The following is a 22,037-nucleotide window of genomic DNA, read 5'->3' on the forward strand; positions in this document are numbered from 1 at the left end:
TGGAGAGCAGGAACAAAAAAGGCCATGCAAGTTTAGTACTTTTGTTCAGTTTACTATTCCTTGAACTCCTCAGAGCAGCCTAGCCACTGATGCACTGTGCAAGACCCATGTTTTGATCACCTCTACTACATGCAGCTGCTGCCTTCCAAGCTCTCCCTCTCCCTCACTTTTCTGCAGATGTTCTAAAGTGAAAGTTTTAACTGGTAAATATTTGGTTTTGAACCTTCGCCTTAGCAAGTAACCTATGCAATTCTACTTGGCACCTAGAATTAGCATTTCCCCAGTCAATTGCTTGACCATTGTTTAACTTTTTGACGTTATACCCAAAGATGCCTTATCTCTTTGCCATTGTTTCACTTCCTCCTTGACAGTACTCACAGTTCCTTTTGATTCAAGTCCATTTTGGCAGGCAGAATTACATCCCAAAAGTGAAATGAGGCATGCAATCCAGCTCACCTAACCAAACTGTTTAAGTTTTGTATTCAAAGAGAGCGAGATGCCTTCGAAGTCCTGCCGAAGGGTAGCCAGTCCACCTTATTCAGGCACATCTAAAGGGCAGTATAGTTCACCAAATCATACACAGACTGGTAGGAAAGTGGCAAGTGCCTCTTAGCTAGCTGCCTAGTCCGCTTCTGAAGTGGGACACTGAGAGGTACAGAGAAGGAGGTGCTACTTACCGCTTGCAAGACAGGGCAACGTAAGGGCAGTCACTTAGGAAGCAGGAGGCTTCTGCCCTAGCTTCTGCTTTGCTTGCACATCATCTCCTGTGCCTGACGGCAGTTTTTTGGGGTTTTTTTTTTAACTTTACTGATAGGCTGTTGCATGGACACCATTTAAAGGCAATTTTTTTATGGTCCTGCCTAAAGAGATTTTCATCTCTTCCTAACAAGTTGAGCCACTATGAAGCCGGGCACATAGGAGTCCTGCATCCAGCTGGAAAACATGCAAAAGTGATCTTAGTTTTATGCTAGTGGGACACTCTTTGGGCTGATATGGGTAACATTGCACCTTGACAGAAAAGCAACTAAATCCTTTAACCTCAGATTGCCTTTCTAAATGTTAAAACTGTAACTAAGTGTTACACAAAAAAATGGACTGTCACTGCTTCCTACAGTGGGGTTTGCTATACTGCTGACTACACCTTGTGTCCTTCAGGCTTCCTCTGGGATCTTACAAAGACTTTGTGTGCCCATCTATACTTACACCTGGATAAGAGCAGGGCATACACAGCCACCAGTGAGGCTGCATCTAGAATACTGTGTTCAGTTTTGGGTCCCTCACCACAAGAAAGACACTGAGGTACTGGAGTGTGTCCAAGGGATGGGCAATGAAGCTGGTGAAGGGTCTAGAGCACAAGTCTGATGAGGAGCAGCTGAGGGAACTGGGGTTGTTTAGTCTGGAGAAAAGAAGGCTCAGGGGGGACCTTATTGCTTTTGACAGCTACCTGGAAGGAGGTTGTAGCCAAATGGGGGCTGGCCTCTTCTCCCAGATAACAAGGGATAGAACAAAAGGAAATGGCTTCAAGTTGTGCCAGGGGAGGTTTAGAATGGAGATGGGGAAAAATTTCTTCACAGAAAGGGCGGTCAACCATTGGAACAGGCTGCCCTTGGAGGTGGTGGAATCACCATCCCTGAAAGTGTTTTAAAAATGCATAGACATGGTGCTTAGGGATATAGTTTAATGGTGGACTAGTTGCAGTGGTAGGTTAATGGTTGGAGATGATGATCTTAAAGGTCTTTTCCAACCTAAATGATTCAATGATTCTATGCTTCTGTGAATGTGCACTGCACAGCTCATAGGGACAGGCACAATGAAGTGCTGAGGGAAAAAGGCAGGCACCTGGAGAATTTAGGTGCCTACAGGTGTGAGCAATCCATTGAAGCAGGCAGGCTGGATCACTGTCTAGACTTTGGCTGAGCTTCAGGTCACCATGAATACAAGATTCAGGCAAAGAGAACCACGCCTATGTAATTAATAAAATATTGCAGATACCTTCTTTGTCCTATGCATTTGGCAACAAAGGACAGTTATTGTCTCAAAGTATGGGAATGGACTGCTATAACCAACACTGAATATTTTCAGCTGGGTTCCTGAGGGGCAGCAAAATGATTTTCATAAGCTGACCTGTTCCTAGTTATCTTCCTGAGGCTGCCAACCTATGGTTTCAAGGCAGCAGCTGCTGCTGCTTTTCCTTTGGTGGTTTTTTTAACCCAGCTATTTAAAATGTTTATGTGCATTTATTTTGTGCATGCTCTTAACATTCCTCTGAATAACACAAGTATGAGGCAAGAATTGGTGATTTCTAGCAGTTTATATTTCTACTAAACTTCTCTGGAATTGCATGGGAGCAAGAAAAGACACATCTCTAGCCCAAGGCTCTCTCCCTTCTGAACTTCAAAGCCTGTCATAAACAGTAAAAGCTTTAAGACTTTTTTAATGAAAAGATGAGTGAATGCTTTGTAATTGAGAGTATAGGGCAATACATGTATATATACTACTACTACTACATACACACGTATCAGTATCCCCTGTAAAGCTTCAGATGTCTTAACTTTATCAAGTGAACTTGACAAAACTTTAGCAGGAAAGCAGTGAGTTATTAGCTATCAGTTACCTTTTAAGAGTAAATAGACTCCAAGAAAAGCCAGAGATCACTATAGTAGTGCAAGCAGAACTAAAAATAAACTGCTGGGTCACAAACACAAAACTGCTGAGAATCAGTAGCCTGAGGTAGGCAGGGGGATGCAGAACACCAACCACTGTACATGAAACACACTAATAGCTGCAGAGAAGCTGTCCGATAAAATACAGCAGTGGCTCACGGTCCAGGAGATTCAATCTGACACCATTCCAGGGATATCAGCATATGACTTCAAACACTGCATTAAGAGATAGAAAGCTTAATAGCTGCTTTCTGGTTTAGTACAATGCCTAGTGATAATATTCCTGAATTTAGAACTCATAGAATATCCGTCGCCTCCAGCAGCAATATCTCAGTACTTTACTGAGATCAAATCCTTTAGTGAAGTGTGTCAAATAGGTCAGAGGCAGATGACAGTACATGAGAAGGGGCAATGCCTCCATAAAAGCATTTAATAGAAAAACAATGTATAAGGCTAAAAGAGATATGTGAGAACACAGATATTCCTGACTTTCAAAGACATTTGCAAGCCTTCTAATTCTCCAGTCATATATTCTGTCCAATACTTTCAGAAATTGAAGTAAACACTAGACTGACAAACAGGCAGATGATGAAAGATCAATAAACCTGCCAAGGATATAAGAAACAGTGGATTGCCACTGGTTTGGATCTGCTACCTTGGCTTGGTGAAATGATCAGGCAGGAAAGAGAGGCTCAATGGCTAGCTCCTGAAGACTGGCTTTTTTGACCAGGGCAATTTTCTAGTAGAGCAAGCGAACTGATTTCACTTCCAGATCTCTTTTTCCTTTAGGTGATGGTCCTATGCAGTAGCAAACAAACAATTCAAGTAACTATATTCCTTTAGCTTGCACACCAAACCTTCATTTAAAAAAAATTTTGAGACTAATTAACCTTTGGAGCCTGAGCGCCAGGCAGAAAGTGGTTTTTTGATTCATTTTGCTTTACTGCCCATCTTTATATGAAAATTACTTAGAAGCTGAATATGTACAGTAGCAATGGCCTTTGAAGTTCAGTCCTTAAAGGCATTAAGTTACGAAAATGGTTACCCTGAAAAAGGGAGAACAGTGGACCTTACTTATTCATTCTTATGTTCTGTCTAATAACTCAGGGATAAACCTCACCCAGCTGTGTTTGACTGAGGTCAAATGCAATAAAAGACTGATAATAAATACTGAATTGCTATAGCAGTATCCTAGCTGATGGCGTTCTTGCATGAATAAACTGAAATCAAGACTGCACTTTGCGCTGAGATGTTGAGAGGTCTGCGGAGTTTAATCTGTTATAATTCAACAACCTTTTATATTTTTAAACAAGACTCTACAAAACAAGGTCACAAAGGATGTTCCTCATTGTTCTTAAAGCTACTATTTCCTTGTATATGGTACTGCAGGGTGGAGTACAACTATTTTCTGAAAATCAACTGAGAAAGCTATTAGAACATAATAAAATTCAAATGCGTAGCCTTCTCAGATCCTTTCCTAAGAGGTAAATATTTGCATTATAACTGCATTATGTAGGGTAATTTAATTCTAATGACAAAATTCTACTTCTCGGTATTCACTATGGATCTTAGTAGTCTGCTCTTCTGCCATGCTTATATCGTGTTCAGTACTGAAACTCTAGGATATGCTACCAGTTTTTTGTTACTTCTAAAACTACACATGAGATGATAGCTCGCCACTAGGTTAGCTGACTATGCTAGGTTTCAGGCTATGTTAGGTTTATAGTTTTGCTTTGCCAGAATAGACCACAGCAGCAAAAGGTGAGAATAGCTTTAGGCCAAAGTGTAGCAATCTTCCTACTTTTGCTTTTCAAGCCAGAAGAGTGACTGCCTGGAACCACAAGCTCTAACAGCCAGTTTCTGACTCTCACCTGCAACCTCCAACCTGCTGCTCTTGAGGGACAGGCAGAAGCAGTCACCATTTACACTAAACCACTGGTTTCCTTTTCCTCCCTTCACACATCCCAAACCCAGACTCCCAGAAAACTCGTAGACCCTTTCTTTCCATTTTCACATCTCTTTCTTTGCTACTTGCTCACTCCCCTAGACCCCCTCCCTTGACCACTGCTGATTTTCCCAACCCTTGCTCCACTGACTTCCCTCTAAGCCTGAGCTGGTCACCCCAGATATAACAAGGAGAGCAAAATTCATTCTAAAATGCTGAGATTTAAGATAGCCTTGACTAGACTGACCCCAGGCGATATGGTCTGTAAATGCAATCTTGCCATTTTCTACCCCAACCATCACATGAATTCTGTGGAAAAGAATGCACAGATACTTCTGAAAGTGACTATTCAAACTTAAACCTCTTTCTTTTTTTTTTTTTTTTTTTAACTGAATCTGTTTAATTATCATGCTATTAATTACAGAGCTGCCTCGACATATATTTCCCAAGTTGCCACATTGTGAGTGATGGCAGCAATGAAAAAGCAGTTAGTGGGTTATGACCATAATCATTATGAGATGTGCGGGCCAGGGCAGGTGACTTCAGCCAGACATGGAGGGAGGTGTGATTTACTTGAAAGAATGCATTGAAAATAATGGTATGGGGTCATGAAATTTCCAAGCCAGTTCAATCCTTTTTCTAAATTATTTTTATGAAAATGTTAGCGATAGAAAGGTTTTAAAGGTTATTCTGTTCCTTTGTCTAATTTTTTTCCTATAGTTTATTATTTAGTAACTTGTCTTGTTTCATTGCACACATCTTAAGCAATACAGTTGCTACCACTTCCCTTAGAGAAATATTCCATAACTTGCAATTTCTCACTTGTCAGGAAATTTTCTCACACCAGCTTGCATATTTCCTGTACTAATTTTTTCCAGTTGTGCTAGCAGTATCTTCATCTACTACTTTTAGCAAGAGCATCAATGAATATTGTTGTTACTATTCTTATACTATTCCAGCAGCTGTGGGACAGCCCTGTGTAGCCGGTGCTATATAACAAAGGTTCCTGCTCCAAAGCAGTAGAACTCCAAGCATTTCTTTCACAAGCAAATTAACATTTTGGCATCTCATAAGAATTCATTTCACATGAAACTTTTCCTCTGTTTTTCAGTGACACATAGACGCAGCCAACGTCTGTATTTTGAAATGCAGAAGTAGTGTATCTTTTGGTTTTAAGCCACTGGTGGATTTAGGCTTCGATATTTCAGAAAGCTGTTGGAGTGAGCTTTCCTGGGTATGCTCTGTTTATCTGCAAGGCAAAAGCATTCAGAGTTAATTTATTCCCCCTTATGAAGTCCTGGTACTTTTTCTTCAGCCTATAACGGAGGTTTCACTTTCTGGGTCAGGAATGAAGACCAGCTTCCCCATCTGACTAGTCCTTGGGCAATCTGGTGAGTCTAGCACTTTATGTAAAGTGTGGAAACCCAACTAAGAAAATCGGAGTTTACCAAGCCACAACATAGCTGTGAGTGGTAAGGCTGACAGTTGCAGCTGAACTTTGGTGAATACGGTATCAGTCATGAAAAGCAAGATATTGCAAATGGTCAAAACTGAGCAATATAGTTCCACCGGGATTTCTATTATCTTAGCAACAAGTTTCAGCTCTGAATTTTAAAATATGAAAATCCTAAATTTTCCTTAAAACAAATGTTATGGAAAACTCATCAAATTGAATTGGAACATTCTTGTTTGCTAAAGCCAAAAACTTTGGTTCTGAGTTAGTGTCATTTTTATTTTCATGCTGAAATGTTGTGATTTATAATTCTGTGAGGAGATTTTAAAGTTTTATTTTAATTTCAAAACAAAACATAAAAAGGAAATTACTCCATTTTTTAAATCTATTTTATTTAAGTATGGACATACCTCAATCCAATATTTCATTTTCAGTATAATAGCATTTCCCTACCTGAGCATACCCTGTTGGAAAAGTTTCAGCTAGTTCTTTTTAATGCATAAGCCATTCTCCTTTATAAACTTAACATTTCAAGATTAACAGAAACAGAGCATGTTTGTTTTCCTGAAGTAGAAATTTTGCTTAAGTTGTCCATTGCTCAAGTGTGTGATTCAGTGCCTAGAACTACAAATAACCCAGGTGATTTTTTTGCATAATTTGAATAGTTTGCCAATAACTTGGGTGTGAACTATTAAAGAAATCCATTCAGTCCCTACGTGCTGGAGTCATCCAATCCTGATGGGTGTGTACTGTGCATTCTTCTCAAATATATGGGATGAAAAATCATGAATGCTTGAGTAATATTCTTCAGGTAGCTTGTTTTGACCACATTCTCTGTTGTGTAATTTGATCTTAAAAGTCTGTACCATGTGATGTGATTCAGAATTTAGCCAATAACTCTTAAGCAAAACATTTAAAGGTGTTTCTTTATCTGCTGTTGATAGTTGTTCAGAGCATAGCAACTCTAAATAGTGTGCGACAGAATCCAGAAACTAACCACAGAAAGGTAGTGGCCAGTTGCTATGTATGGAGATGTTCAATCTGGCTTGACTAAGCTGTATATGGTGTTTCAGATGTATATGGTGTTTTGAAAGAGGGCTGTGGAATTACATCAAAAGAGTAACTACTTTAATCTGCATCTAGACGGAGTGGCAGAGACTGCAAATTTTGAAGTGGAACCATTAAAGCTGAAAAAAAAAAAAAAGAAAAAAGGAAGTGATTGTCAGAATGATGTGATACTATCTTAACATTAAATACTACCAGTCATGGGAAAAAATCATTTCAGTCTGACTTTTATCACTGCATTTATACAGAGGGCCTTCCCCAGCACTGCATGCAGAGTACAAGCCTGACTAGACTCCTTCAAAGAGATCCTTACATAGGTTGGGGCTTCCACTGCTGGGTTACAATCACCTTTTGAATTACCTCATCCTAAAAGCTTTCATTTGAAATAGTATGATTACAAGAAAAGTTGCACCAGGAATACTGCGTTTCCTGGATTTTCCTAAGGGCAGATTTTTAAGATGAAACTGTAAAACAGTAAAAGGATATCAAGTAGTAAATGATTCTGGAAAACTACACTGTAAAAATAAACTAGTTTCAAAATACCTTAGCACTTTTACTCAAAGACACAATGAATCCTTTCCTAGATCTCTTTGTCTGGGTAGCACACGCTTTGTAAACTTTCAGCTGGACTAGATTAATGTGAATGGAAATGGAGGGCAAATTCTTGTCTCTGATGCAGCAGAACACTCGCGTATGTTTAATTCCAAACACCTGATTCCCTCTAATTCAAACCTTAAAGAAGGAAGGATCAACTAGTCCCTTCATGACTGATTGTTACTAGTACTACTGCAAAACAGGCAGCTTTCATGTTATGTAAGTAGCACATATCCCTGAGATACACCAATGACTTTTAAGTGAAGATCTTGGGGGTTTGGATGTCCTGCTATCTCATGAAACTAAAATGTGAGAGTATGGTGCATGGTGACACTGAGCATCCACCTGGTATGGCACTGCAATATCAAATAGATGTCAGGATGTTTACAGCCAATGATGACAGTGAAAAGAGAGAGAGATTAAATTTACAAATAGTGTGGAAAGCACAAATCAGTAACTTTAATGTAAGAAAAAAACAGGGAAGATACAGTGAAATCCAGAGAAAACTAAAACCACGAGCAAGAAGATCAGAGGAAATAATTAAATTGTGTATGTGTGACCTTTTTTCCAGCATGTGTTGGAAATGGTAAACTGTGAGTACTGGAGAAAATGTTGAGCCAGGTATTAATTGAACAAGCCAGACAGAAATTTGGAAAATTCATGGGAGACGAAATGTATCATCGGCTTGAAAAGGAAACTGTCAACACATCTAAGAAACCAATAAGAGAGATCAGAAGTCTCACAGAGAAATGTGGAAGAAGGAACACTTCAGGGTAGGAAAAGGTGACATGCTACAAAGATGACCTGAGAGGAGGAAAATAATAGAAAACCCACAGAAGGAAAATAATAGAAAACCCAAAGAAGTCACATGTTATCCCAAAACCACCGAGGCTCTACCGCACTGTCCTGAGTCCAAGTCCTCTCTAGGTATATGACACAGAGTCAGGGAGGATTGCTGACATACACCTCAAAAAGCTGAGGAAAACTTCATCCCAGAGCAGAAGTCTGTCTTTCACGCTAAATTTCTTTGTAGCTCTGTCTCCAGAAAAAGACAAGAGTGTTCCAGTTTTAGTCTTTCCTTCGCTATGTGGATGTCCAGAATAGTATCAGAACTGGTGGCTGCACCAGAGGACCTCTCAGTTGGGTGTACTATGTTAAATTTAAACAGTTCATTATTCATTCTGTGATCCCATCATGAGTAGGCGAAATCTTGTTTATTACAATTTTACTACAGTGTGAATTTTGGATGTGTGATTTCATAGGATGAAGTTCATCTATCTATCTGTATTGGATGCCTAAAATACAGATGCCTGTCTCTAGCTGGTAACATAGACTTGCCTAAAATACACATGCCTGTCTCTAGCTGGTAACATAGACTCCTTTTTGACCAGGGACAGAAATAAGCAATTCTAAAGAACCATGTATTTAATCTACATCAGACATCTCTAGAAGAGACAAAACATAGTCCATATGTCTCAGTGATGCTCCATTAACTACAAACAGGGCTGTAGGTGACTGCTTCAGGTGGAGCTCCCTGTGCCACAGGTGTTTTTCACTTTGGAATGGAAGTAGTTTAGATCTTAGAGCAGTGCCAGCACTATGTGATTTCAGTGAATTTTCTAACAAACACGACTCCTTTACAAGAAAATTAAATGTGAATTGCCTGCAAGTAACCTTGGGGGCAATCAGATTTCATCCCAAGTACTGAACAGTTTGAAGGGGAGCTCAATTTAACTGAATTATTGACTAACTGAGAGCTGCAAAGGCTGTTTTTAAATCTGTGTGTTAAAGGTTGCTTATCAAATTAATATCAAGAAATGAAATTTCATTCTTCAGATCACTGTTTTTCACAAAGAAACAGGGATCAGAAATTATTTTAATTGAAAAAAGGATGTAAAACTGCTAGGACAGAAATCCTGGCCCAAACAGTGCACCACTGACATGTGAGGGTATGCAGCCCAAGCTAGGTGAGTGATAAGGGACCTCCCTTAGCCAAAATCTACCCAGGCTTCATCCTGAGTATTGTAATATTTCCAATGCAATTTTGAGTTTGCGTTGACCTGTGTGTCATCCTGAAGAAGTTATTTCACTGCCCTGAATGCCTTCCCTCCACTTGCCAGTCATACAGGTCAGACTAGGAGCTTTGCAAGACTGAACCTGACCCTGTCCAAACTAGAGTAACTATCAGAGAGCTCCTCCAGTTACTGCTGCTGCAGCTACTACTGTATTTGCCAAAATTAATAAAACTAGTAGTCTGGGTGTCTAACAAATGGTATATTGTATTTTGGTACAATGGTACATCATAATGGAAGTTTCAGAGCCCTGCAGAAGGTGGTGGTACCTCACAAGACAATTTCTAACCCAAATGCCATGGATTGTGTGATGAACTTCATCAGGAGCAAAAAAAGTTTAGAGGCATGCTTCAAAAGATGTTGGGAAGCAGTACACTATTCTGTATGATCATGTATTGTGACAAACAAGGTCCATGTTTTAATCCTTTCCTCCCTCCTTCCACTCTCCTGTTAAAAGGAAAAAAAAAAAAAAAAGGGGGGGGGGGGGGGGGGGGGGGAGAACAAGGGAGGGAGTAAGACTTGATGCCAGAAAGTCTTTTTGAAGTATCTGTTCTCTTGATTAAGAGTTTGGCAAGACCTAAATCAAGATACATCAAAGAGGGTTCAAAATAAAGAGCAGCTGAATGAAAATGTATGAGATAACAGAAGGAATAAACAATAATAACTGTGCATATGTTTAAGTCATCTGAAAGTGATTGCAACAATGTGTAAAATATCTGGAAATAGACATTAAAATGGCATCATAATTCCCCAAGAGAAAAAAAATCTGCTTAAATCTTAAATAAACCATGTTTAAATTAAACTGCATCCATTGTCCCCTTTGTGTTACAACTTCAGGAGCTTTCCCATCCTCTTTCTTTGATTACGTGTAATGTGGAAACCACTACTGTTCCTGCTCAGATTGTCTGCCACAGTAGTGGGTTTCTGGAGGTAAATATACTGGCAACATAGCCAAAACGAGAACCTCCCCACTAGTTATAACTCATATGGAAGGGTTGAAGAAACAAGGGCTTTTATGTGCCTTCTCCTTGCTGGCATTTATCTCCCCCAAGCTGAAAAGTCTTTTTTTTTCAATAGTAGGTTGTGTGGGGAGTGTGATTAAAGGTATGAGGGAAATGATTCACACTTCACTGCATGATGGCTTGAGGGCTGAAGAAAAGGCCAATAGAAGCAGATGAGAAGGCAAATACAGAACAAAACTCAGGAAGATAGTAGGCAGCAGAAGGCAATACTAGATTAATAACGTGATGGCATCAGGGTTTTTTTCCATTTTTCAAATTCTCCACTTTCTATTACCTATGGAAATAATCTAAACCAATCCAACAATGAGGCGTCTCTAACAAAGTTACCACGGATTTTAACACAGAATCATATCTCAGCATTAAAATAGCCCTGTATCTTACACTCCATTTATTTTCTTTGTTGAATACATTGAAAACTAATTTGAAAGAGTACAAGTCTTACAAAACTATTCCCAATAGATGTTATTAAAACTGATCTAGTTCCCTGCAGTACTGTGACTTTGCACTGCCTGTGTTTCCATTGTGATGTTGTAAACACTTTTGAACCACACCACCATAGTTGTATTTTAACAAGGTGACAGAATAATGTCCTTTTCTCTGTTGAATTTTTTCAAGCATTCAGACTTTAGAAATCCTTGCAGAAAATGGCTTATAACTAACAAGAGGAGACTAATTTTTGGCTCCAGTATTATCTGACAGGCTATCATTATCTGTCACTAATGTATTTCATGAAATGGATAAAAGGTCCAGGATATCACTCATGTAGCTGTTTTAAAATGCCCTGAGGTTTTCTGTTTTGTTGTTTTGTTTTGTTTTGTTTTATCTCCATCTGAGTGTGACAAAATGTGGCAGACAGAAGGGCACTGCAGAATACTTCTGAATCATTTCACATATGTTGAACACAAGGTGTTTGAAGATAAGGCTGTGGAAACCAATGCATATATAGATGCTTTTGCCTTACCCTATGCCAGATAGCATAGCACACTTACTAATGCTGCAATTCTACACAGGCAGCCAAGTGCAGACTATTTGATCCTGTATTTACATTGCTATTGTTTATAAGGAAACATACTGGATGTATTTGAAAACATGAGATGACAATTTTTGGTATGAAGGCCAGTTTTGCTTTCTGCACCCAAACAAGCAAGAGGAGTTATAAGTAAGTGTGGAATATAGCACTGTCTGTCTTGGTGTATGATGTTTGATAAAGTACCATGCACCTCTAAGCTAAAATATACCCTCCTTACCTACTCATTTAGTCTCAAAGAATGAGAAGCTCCTGAAGTAATGGGTGGGGTTCTATTGGCTGGCTAAAATTCAGTCGTATCTCATGTTCTCTCTCTTGGTAGTCTCTTGTACTTCTAACCTAGCAATTTTTACAAAATGGAGGTGGGATCTGGCATCTATTGCCTCCAATTACAAACCACCTTTTTTTGCTTACCCTTACAGCTATATGACCTGCTGTCATCTCCAGTCCAAGGCAAAAGAATTGATGTCCTGAGACTGGCTGAAGAAGATTCCTAACCAAGTAGCCAGCTACTCCCTTTTTTCATCTTTCTGTATATCCTCTAGAGACAAAGCTAATGATCACTTTTAGGATAATGGGGTCTACTTTTACTTGTTCCCTATTGCTAATAGATTAGACTGACTACTATAATATGAAGGTGCTCCTGATGACTAGCCCTGTAGATGCTCAAGAACATGTACCCCAGCAGACGAGGAATGCAGCCAAACAAAGAAGTATCTTCCCATAGCTGCCAAATAACCTAGTGGCCAAAGCAACTGCAACTCAATTAAAGCAGTACTGGCTCCTGTTTGTGAGTCTACCCAGACATGATCACTAACTGGAACATTGGTACTAATTTTCTACTTATTCTGCCATTCCTCTGAAAGTTCTGTGAAGTTCTGCAAAGTCCTGCTTCTACCTGCCCAGCCCACAGGTATGCTCTTGACCCTTCTGAGCTTTGCAAAGATCCTTTTCTAGTTTCTCCTCCATTCAGCCTTCCCTTTCTCCCTGCTGTGCAATGCAGTCAGAGCTTCCCAAGAGTGTCCTGACACCTCTTGAATCAGTGTTTTTTCAGAGAATTTTTCCCCCACCTTGACCTACCAAGAGTGAGGATGTGTGTCTCAGCTTGCTCTGCCAGGTCAAAGCCTATCTGGGACAAGATAGTTGGATAAAGAAGTTTCTTGTTTAGACAACCCATTACAATACTTTGGAAAATAGACTCATTCCTCTCATTTCCAAAGCTGATGACAGAGCTCCTACCACCTTGAAACTGCAACAGTCTGGTGTTTACCGGTTACCTGTTTGCTCTAAACACATTTCACTCATGGCTGCAGTCTCTTCACCTCAACTCCATCTTTCCCTTCCGTTCTCACTACATTCTCCCCACTCAGTGCTGCCTCCTGTCCTCAGTGCTCTCAGGGTTTCCTTCTCACTAGTTTATCTCCCTCCCTAAACAAACCTCAGCCTCTCTGACAGAACAAAACCAAACCTAAAAAGTCTCTCCAATCCCATTGCAGCACAGGGATCCCATCCTCCATTCATGGCCATTCTGGTGTTATACCCCTTCTTGCTCCATCTGCCAACTCTGTGTACATGAGGGGCACAGCTGCAGAGGAACATTCCTCTGGGAGAGGGTTGTCATGTGCCTGATTAAGCCACTAAAACTTCAGCAGCACAATCAACCTACTGTAGCTGTGCTGGGAATTTCACCAGTTTTTCAACGACCTCGGAGCATTTAAGATCTTCAGGGCATGGACTGTCTGCTCTGTACAGTATCTAGCACAGAGGAGCCTTCAGGCACTCTAGGACCAAAAGTAATTGGTATGGGTAATTCCTTTAGATTTATCAGCATAGGGCATTACAAACACCTTTCTAGGTTTCTGAAAGTCTAAAGGGAGACAATTGTTTAACAAAAGGACTTTCCTTCTGGCTCAGCCTGTAAATGCAATAATTTCCATTTTATTCTGTTAAAGAAAAAGACCTCTTCTTGCAAGATGTGTGCATATGTTTATGAGTAGTTTCCTTCCTTCTGTGGAACTAGCTACATTCATAAATCTAAAAACGGGTAAATGTCTCTTCAGCATCAGTGTCCATGACTTCTGGTACATGAACAATTAAAAACTGTATTAATGTTCTCAGTATTGCAGTCAAACGTTAAGTCCTAGATGTTTATGTTAAATATTTGGTTTTATTGGGTGAGTTTTAAGGAATAAATTCAAATAGAATAGGAGAGAAATACATACTTTTTTGGAAACTGGAAATTTTGTATTTTGGAATGTATTTTGGAAATGTTCTCATGCCATTATAGTAATTCCAAAATGGATCTGGTAGGATGCCAAAGTATGAACAGTGCTACTGAATATAAAGCAAACATGAAGAAGGTTAGGCTTGTATAGCTAAGAATAGTTTTGGAATAAAAAAGAACTTTTCAAGTTTGTGTTCTGTTGGAAAGCATTTTTTTCCAAAAAAAAAATATGATTCTGAGTGTCAAAAGACCAGCATTATGTGTAAAGAGGAATCCATCATGTAAGCACATACAGCTTTGAATACTAATGCTGGATGAATGACCACACACATAGCTATCTCACTGGACTCATCACGATGTTCCCTATTTGTAATAGCAAATCAAATTCTTTGTCCAAAAAGAGTCACCACTTACTGCTAAATGCAGTCATGTGATTGTTCCTTAGCCACATGGTACGATTTCTGTTCACTAAATGGCTGACCCACATTTGGGAACATGCCTGAGAAAATCACTGCATTTCAAATTCCACAATGAAAATCAACAAGAAAGCATTTTAAGAAGAGTGTGAAAGAGCAAGCTTATTCAAGACACTTGAGATATTTTTTGCCAAGTTCTACGTCAAAAGTGCCACATATTTGATTAAATTATTGTAGATGTCAGATTTTTAACCTGTTGGCTTCTCCTTCTCCTTGTTTACAGAATCAGAGGAATAGATCTGTCAGTTCTTCAGTATTTTAAATTCCATTTTCTCTTCTTAAATAAGCAACTCACCCACCCTCTTTCTCTGTGACTTTATGGCCTCCTTCCCTCCTGTTTCCAACAAATAACCCATGGTAGAAGTACTTAACATTCCTAGGATTTGCTCCATGACATTACACTTACATACCTCAAGATTGTCTTCACATCACCAGCTCTGTGCAGAGAACTTGCTGGAGTGTAGTGATGATCTTGGATCTGAAATAGATTTAAAACATCTCCAGGTAAAAAGAAATCTTATCAGTGATACATGGGGTTTTTTTTGTGTGCAATGCTTTCTATAAGGTTAACCAAAAGCATACCAAAATGCTATGCAGCCATATATTATTGCAGACATACTTCACCTGACACAGATTTTCAGCTGTTGTACTCCTCACGATCTATAAATTAATATTTTCATACCCCTTTTCCAGTTCTCTGAATCAGTCCGTCCCCCAGCATCACAGGTCCTCCACAAGCCTATTCAGACTCCCTCTTCAGTAGTGGCTTTAGTTGGTCAGCCAGAATCTCTTCCTGCTGACTTATCAGATGTTCTTTTCTGAAGTTTTAGCCTACCATACCAGGAATTAAAAAAAATGTAAGTAGAATGTACACCTTCAAAACAGACCAAACCCACCATTTTTCTACAGGATTAACAATGAAGAGTAAAATAACTTGTAATCTCTCATTTTTGAGAACTGCCAGCTGTAACAAGTCTCATGGGCTAACTAGATTAGTATTAAAAATGTCATTTTGCTTTAAAATAATTGTTAATATATGATTATGACAGATGTGCTCATTTAATGTTCTGTGAAACAAAGGGCATTTTAAGAAGTTGCAATACCAATGCAAAACAGAACTATAACCTGGAATACCAGTTAAAGTGCAATTCAAAGCATGTAGCTGTTATACAATAGAAAATGAGGAGTCAGGGAATGTCAGGATGGAAACCTGTCCACTAAATACACCAATTAGTTAAATATGTCTTTGGAAGGGCAATAAATTGAAAGTGGAATGTCTATGTTTAATAAACACAGCATAGAGCTAGAATTTGAATTTTTAATTCTCAAATTATTGTTGTAGAATGCACAAAAAAATAACAACCGGTGTGCTAACCCATGTATGAGAAACAATTTGGGTAATCTGAGACCAATAGTTTTCTCCCTAACTGCTAAAGATCACTGGACTTGGGGAAAAAAAAAAGAAACCCTGCTTGTAGGTAGGTCTACAGAAGGAATAAAATAGGGACTGGTAGATGATACATAAATAATAGTGCTAAATTTGAAAACCCTTTAGGTGTTTACTGATGGCTGATGTACAGACAGACTTGTAGAAAAGACAGAACTGAGGCACCAGGCAGATGAAACACATTGTGCTACCTTCCTGCAGAATACTGTAAACCACAAGTTTATTCTGATGTTCCCAGATACTGAGGCTGCTATGATGTATCTTTACTGAAATAACTGAAATAATTAGTAAGATACATACCAGAGCATCTTTGAAATCAAGTAGAACTATAGCAGCTGGGAACATGCAGCACTCTTAAAAACATATCATTTTTTTGCTATCGCATGCAATAGCTTCCCATTGCTATCTATTATTGTAGCATTCGCTCTATTATTGACTCCCACCGTTTCAAAATCATACAGCATTTTATTTCTTGGAAGATACCTCTTTATTTGCTTTCTGAACGTCTTTTTCAGTCTGACTACGTTCTGCATGAGCTCCCCATCTCTGGCATCATATAGGTGTTCCCTTGAAAGGCTCTGTTTACTTCAATAACCTATTCCTTCCTCCACCAAGGTGCTTCCACCCTTCCTATTTTGAAATATCCACCAAAATGGTGTGCTGCAAAATGAAACCTTCCCAATGAGATCTCAAAGCCATTGTAAATATATCCAAATATAATGCCTTTTTTGTTGTTGTTTTAAAGTCTGTATTCAAACTAAGAAAAGCAGATAAAAAAAGTTAAAAACCCTCTCCTTTCAGGTTTCTGTAAATACATTTTTTTCCTAAGAAGTGTGTAACTGTGAATCTGCATGCTGTTCCACATCTGTTCTCTTATCCCAGGCTATGTCCCAGTTGTGTCAACCACTTAAGACAGGAAAATTTGCTTGAGCTGAAATTCAAATTGCTCACTTGCATACATATGTGTAGATTTATTCCTATGTATTACAGGTAGAATGAGAAGAAACTTTAAGAAGTGTAAATAAAGCTGCTTCTGCGTTGTTTCCAGTAGTCCTAGAGAGTGCTGCTGGTAGGATTTTAAATGACATCTATACTGAGCTCTCAAGCCTTTCTCCGCTATTTCCATTCTCATTTCCACATTTTGAAGGACTCTGTAATCTTGTGCTATCACTTTCAAAAGCTTTCTTCTGCTAGGGGATTTCCCTGTTTGCACGGTGAATTTCACTGAAGTCCTGTAAAAAATATCTCTGGGTATTTCTTAAGGGTAAATAAATTTCAGGGAACTAAGTGGAGAGTGTTTCAGCTTGACGTCTTGAGGATCACTTATACTGAACCGTGTAAGTCTGTAAGTGATTCATCTTCTTGTGTATGCTAATTTGCATTATGTTTAAGACAAATTTAAAAATCACCCTATTATACATACACAGTAGATACTTGCTGTACACTTTAAACTTGGATATAGTATCAAGTGAAGCTGTAGTACTCCTGGTAGTCAGGACTTGGTACTCCATTGAATTCTGTGGAAGTTTTGCAGTTTGTCTCATTACCTTCCCCAAAGTGGCAAACGTGTATATACGTATTACATGTACACATAGAAACATGGTATATTGAATCGTGCATTTTATTCAAAACAGCTTCATACGGATTACAGGCCAGAAGTATGCTACTCTCGACATAATCTCAGAAGCAGAATTCTTCTTGCTGTTCAGTTTTCTTGAATTCTATTGGCAGAAACCCCAGCAAAGAATGTGATAATGGAAAATGAAAGTTAGATTGGTTTTCACTGTAAGATAGCTCCTATCATAAATACCTTTGATAACCACCTTAAACTCTACTGAAAATTTTAAATAACCTATAATGAACACCATACACTTAAAAAGACTATATGCATATAAGCAATTGACTTCTTAACTGCATATAACACTAATGAAAGCCAATCAGGCATTCACCCATTTTCTGATAATTAGCAGCTGTTATCTGGCAGATGCCATTTCCTACACATGCTTTTGCTCAGGGTTAGTATGAGAAAAGTTTGCTGAAGGCAGGACTATTTTTGGCCCAGCAACACTTATGTTGCTATGTGCTCTCAGATTACTGGGCAGATAGGAGCACAATGAAGTCAAACAGCTGATCTGCAAAACTGAGAACACAGTGCGGTTTCCTCCACTGGTGCTTGTTTGTGTATAAATATGCACATGTGCACAGGCTATGGGTAATGAAAGGTTATTTTTCTCTAGATACAAGCACTTCTAGATGCTTGTCAAAGAAAAAGGCCACATCCTGCGTCCTGTTACAACCCTCTGTTAAAAAGCAGTGAGAAACCCTTAGCAAGCTCTGTGAAATCACTCTGTAAAGTCGTGCCTGTTTGTACCTTCTGTTTCCTGAGTAATTTAAAGTCGATCTTAGTTAAGATAGAAGGAGTGTGTACCAGTGCTGCTGCAAACATAGCTTCTTTCAGTCGGTTGATAATGGCAACGTTGAGAGCCTTTGATCATCACCATCACAGAAAAGCTTGTGATGGTTACAAATACAGTATCACTTTCAGTTCAGGTTAGATGGGGGATTCTTCCAAGGTCATTGGTAAAATCTAGCCACTACTTTTTCTATAAGGCCTGACTCAGTACCTTTCACCTCTCCACTCTTTCTATTCAGCCATTGTACTGGGTGTCTGGTGAGATACAAGCCAAGCTGTCTCTGCAGGTTAGTTAGAAGAAGCACCCAAGCTTGAGCCCATGTATTTTATTCATGAATGTAGCACCCCCTCAGGCAATGAAACTCACCAATAACCATGGTGGGCCCTGGAAAGGAGACTGTGATACAAAGATGCATTGGCCTGTTCCATGGATATGTAGATCTGCAGCTTTTACCACAGTAGGCAGTACAAGAATCTCCATAAACAGTACACACAGAAATAATAAAATACCCTGTATTAGATGTTGATATTTAGGTTAGTTTTCTCAACCACATGCCTACTTTATGATTAATTTGCTGCTTTAGTTATATACCACTGATATATAACTGGTGGATAAAAGTTCTACATCCTGTCTCAGTTACAGCCACAGTTACAGAAACAAATGTCTTTCCCTGTGTTTTCACCTAACACAAGGATCCTGTGGGAGCAGGTGCTTCTGGTCAACATGCTACCCTCCCCAAAGCTGCTTCTGCAGAGACAGCAGGAACACCATGCAAATCGCTGTGTGTCAGGAGCACAGCCTGCAGTGCTCTCTCACAAGCGGGGCTGATGGAGACCACCAGTTCTGGCTTTCCCTCTTTGCCCTTTCCTCTTCTGTTAAGATATTTGGGACAGCACAGGGCACCGCCAAGCTTGTTTTGCATTCTACTAGAGGTAGCTTTTCATAATGTGTGGGTGAAGGTAAGTTGTGTGAAGACATGTCAGGAGGGCATCTGGGGTACAAAAGACTCCAAACCCAGACAAGGTCTGTCCCACTGCATGTAAGGGGATGATGACATTGTGTCCATCTTTCTCCTGTAGGCACTTTCCCAGTAGGAGCCTACTGGGCACTAGCAATTAGACACAGTGAGCAATATCTATGCTGTCAAGTATCTGGCGCCCCATCCACTATGCCCTAGCCTCACATGACTATATATAATAGAGATGTCCCTCTCCAAACACAGAGATGGGGAAGGGTGGTAACCTGCTCCACTTCCCTAGTGATGACTATCTCTCTAGTGAGACATTCTTCAGTCTGGTACTTTGTGCCTTTTTCAAAACCCTGTTAGAGGAATGAATACAGCTATGATCCCACTTTCTCCGTAACTCCTTTGGGATGTATAGTTTGTCCATGTAAGCATTCCTGCTCTGGATTAGACCATCCTATGTCGTAAGTGTTCTAATTTGCTTTGAGCTTTGTGATGGATTTTTAAGACATCTTTTTGAAAGTTCATTCTTCAGAATGGGCATGCAATGACAAACTTTGGTCCTGCTGCAACACAGTGTTCCACTTTTTTATCTTGCAGATTAATAAGGTCAAATAAAATCAGGGAAAGAACACAAGTTTCAGATTCTTTCTTCCAATGAATCTAATTAAAGCAATGACATACGACTTAATTCAGTGAAGCCCTTCACGTTATCACTGGAATTACCCTGGCAGGAGAGTCCCCTGAAGAGATCCTTTAGTGAAGATGAGTGGTTGCCTCTGAGAGAAGACACTAGTCTTAATTTTAGAGGCAGGTACCTTGTTTTGGTAGTGTTGGGATGTATTAGTTCTCTGAATGGGATGTATCTCGTATATCAGTTAAGACTGGAAATGCTCTGATTTTGTTGAGGGTAGGAAAAGGAAAATCCCAGCTTTGAAAATCTTCATAACTTAAAATTTCTCTTGGACATATTAAAAAAAGAAGACTAAGTTCAGACTTGAAACTGGAAGGGAAATCCCTGACAAGACAGAAAAGGAGAACCTGACATTTACTTAGGACTCTACAACTGAGCTAATTCTCAGTAAAATGCTGTTCCAGGTTGGACAGCCATAGGTTTCAGCACCAGTTGCAGAAGATTACCGAGGGCAGTTACATGGCTTATATCTGTCTGCAAGTCCCTAACTTAAGGCATCTTTTGGAAATTTACTAGTAAACCCTTGCAGAATTTTTTTTCTACACACGCACCCCTCCCCACCACCACCACTCTAGATTTCTAAATCCTCTTCAGTGCCATTCATAGAAGTCAACAACTGAAGACTACAATTCCCCCCGACAAAAACCACCTTTCCTTTCTGCAATGTTAAACAAGTCTAGTGGGAGAAAACAATTACCAGGGACTTGCTGCTGCAGTAAGCAAATGTCAGTCTGTAGAAAAAACCAAAAATATTATAGAGTAGAAAACAGATTACCAAAAGCAGATGAGCCTAAGGGAGAAAAATACCACTTTGATCTACCGTACTCTTTAATGTCAGCCATATACAAGTGGGAAGAAAGACCTTGGTCTCTGACCATCTTTTTAGTACATTTCAGTTAAAGACATGGGAATACAAGTCTACACAGGTATGTGCTAAATGAAGAAAACACTTAGGTTTAAAACTGAAAAATCCCAAATGGAAGAGATATGTACATTTTATTTTAATAATTACTCTTTGTACAAATTTTTTCATTGGTTGGTGTCAGGGAAACTAGTGATGGGCTAGAAAACTTCCCTGATAACATGAATCTCAGAGGTGATGGAAACATAGGAAGAATGCTGATACTATGTAAGAATTTCTGTATGACTTTGAGCAATGAAGTAGTACAAATGGTAAGAAATTTGGCAGTAGAAGCTGTGTCTTTGCTGTACAGAGCAATCACCAGCTACCCAAATACCAGCACTGTTCTTTGACCATGATGAGGCAAATGAAGCTGTAGGAAGCATTAGGCAAACTGATTTTAGTTGGAACCGCAGTGCGGAAAAACAATCCACCTGGCTTTGAGAAGAGTTAGGTCATTGTATGAAAGGGATTACATGATATGGTTGCCTGCAGTAGCAGGGGCCTGTGTTTCAGGAAGCCTGGATCTGTTTGTGGAAATCAAAGCAAAAACAAGATCAAGATGACAAGTGCTACTTAAGTTGCTGAAAATACACCTTGCAGCAGTATGTGAATTATAACGTTTGCAGTAGCCTGAAAACTATCATTTGTTCAGATTTTTCATTAAATCGGGAAGCAAGGACTCAGAGAGTCTTCTTTTTTATCTATACACAGCAGCTTTGCCTCATTTTCTGTAACCATTGAGAAGCTTTGCCAGCAACGAATTAAAAGGTTTAGAAACAGGGAGGAAAAAAGATATTTCCTTGCTTTGTTGATAACTGGATAAAGCAAAAAAGGATACTTGTGAGATAGGTTGGTAAAAGGATCACCGACAGGCCTGAAATGATCTAGAAGCAGTGGGCGCTGGCAAGGCAAACATAATTCATTTATTGCAAAGCTGTGCACTTCCAAGCATGATCCAGTGGATAGATCAACATTATCACAGTAGGTTCCCATGGCATCTGCTGCAGAGGGGTGTACCACTCTTCCGAGTAAGTGCTGTCTGGCAATATACAGTCAAGTCTTGTGAGATATCC

General features: G+C 39.4%; 1 long non-coding RNA gene across 1 annotated transcript in view; it reads right to left on the bottom strand.

Annotated features, from left to right (window-relative positions):
• Positions 1-15,539, bottom strand: part of LOC129736275 (uncharacterized) — a 55,134-nt gene extending 39,595 nt beyond the window's left edge. The window contains exons 1-2 of the long non-coding RNA XR_008732628.1: positions 15,224-15,539; positions 14,952-15,019 (exon numbers count right to left, since the gene is read on the bottom strand). This is a non-coding gene — a long non-coding RNA (uncharacterized LOC129736275). The remainder of the gene's footprint in view (positions 1-14,951; positions 15,020-15,223) is intronic.
• Positions 15,540-22,037: the final 6,498 nt, after the last annotated feature.

The sequence above is a fragment of the Falco cherrug genome, chromosome 5, assembly GCF_023634085.1.
Source record: "Falco cherrug isolate bFalChe1 chromosome 5, bFalChe1.pri, whole genome shotgun sequence".
NCBI classification, from domain to species: Eukaryota; Metazoa; Chordata; class Aves; order Falconiformes; family Falconidae; genus Falco; species Falco cherrug.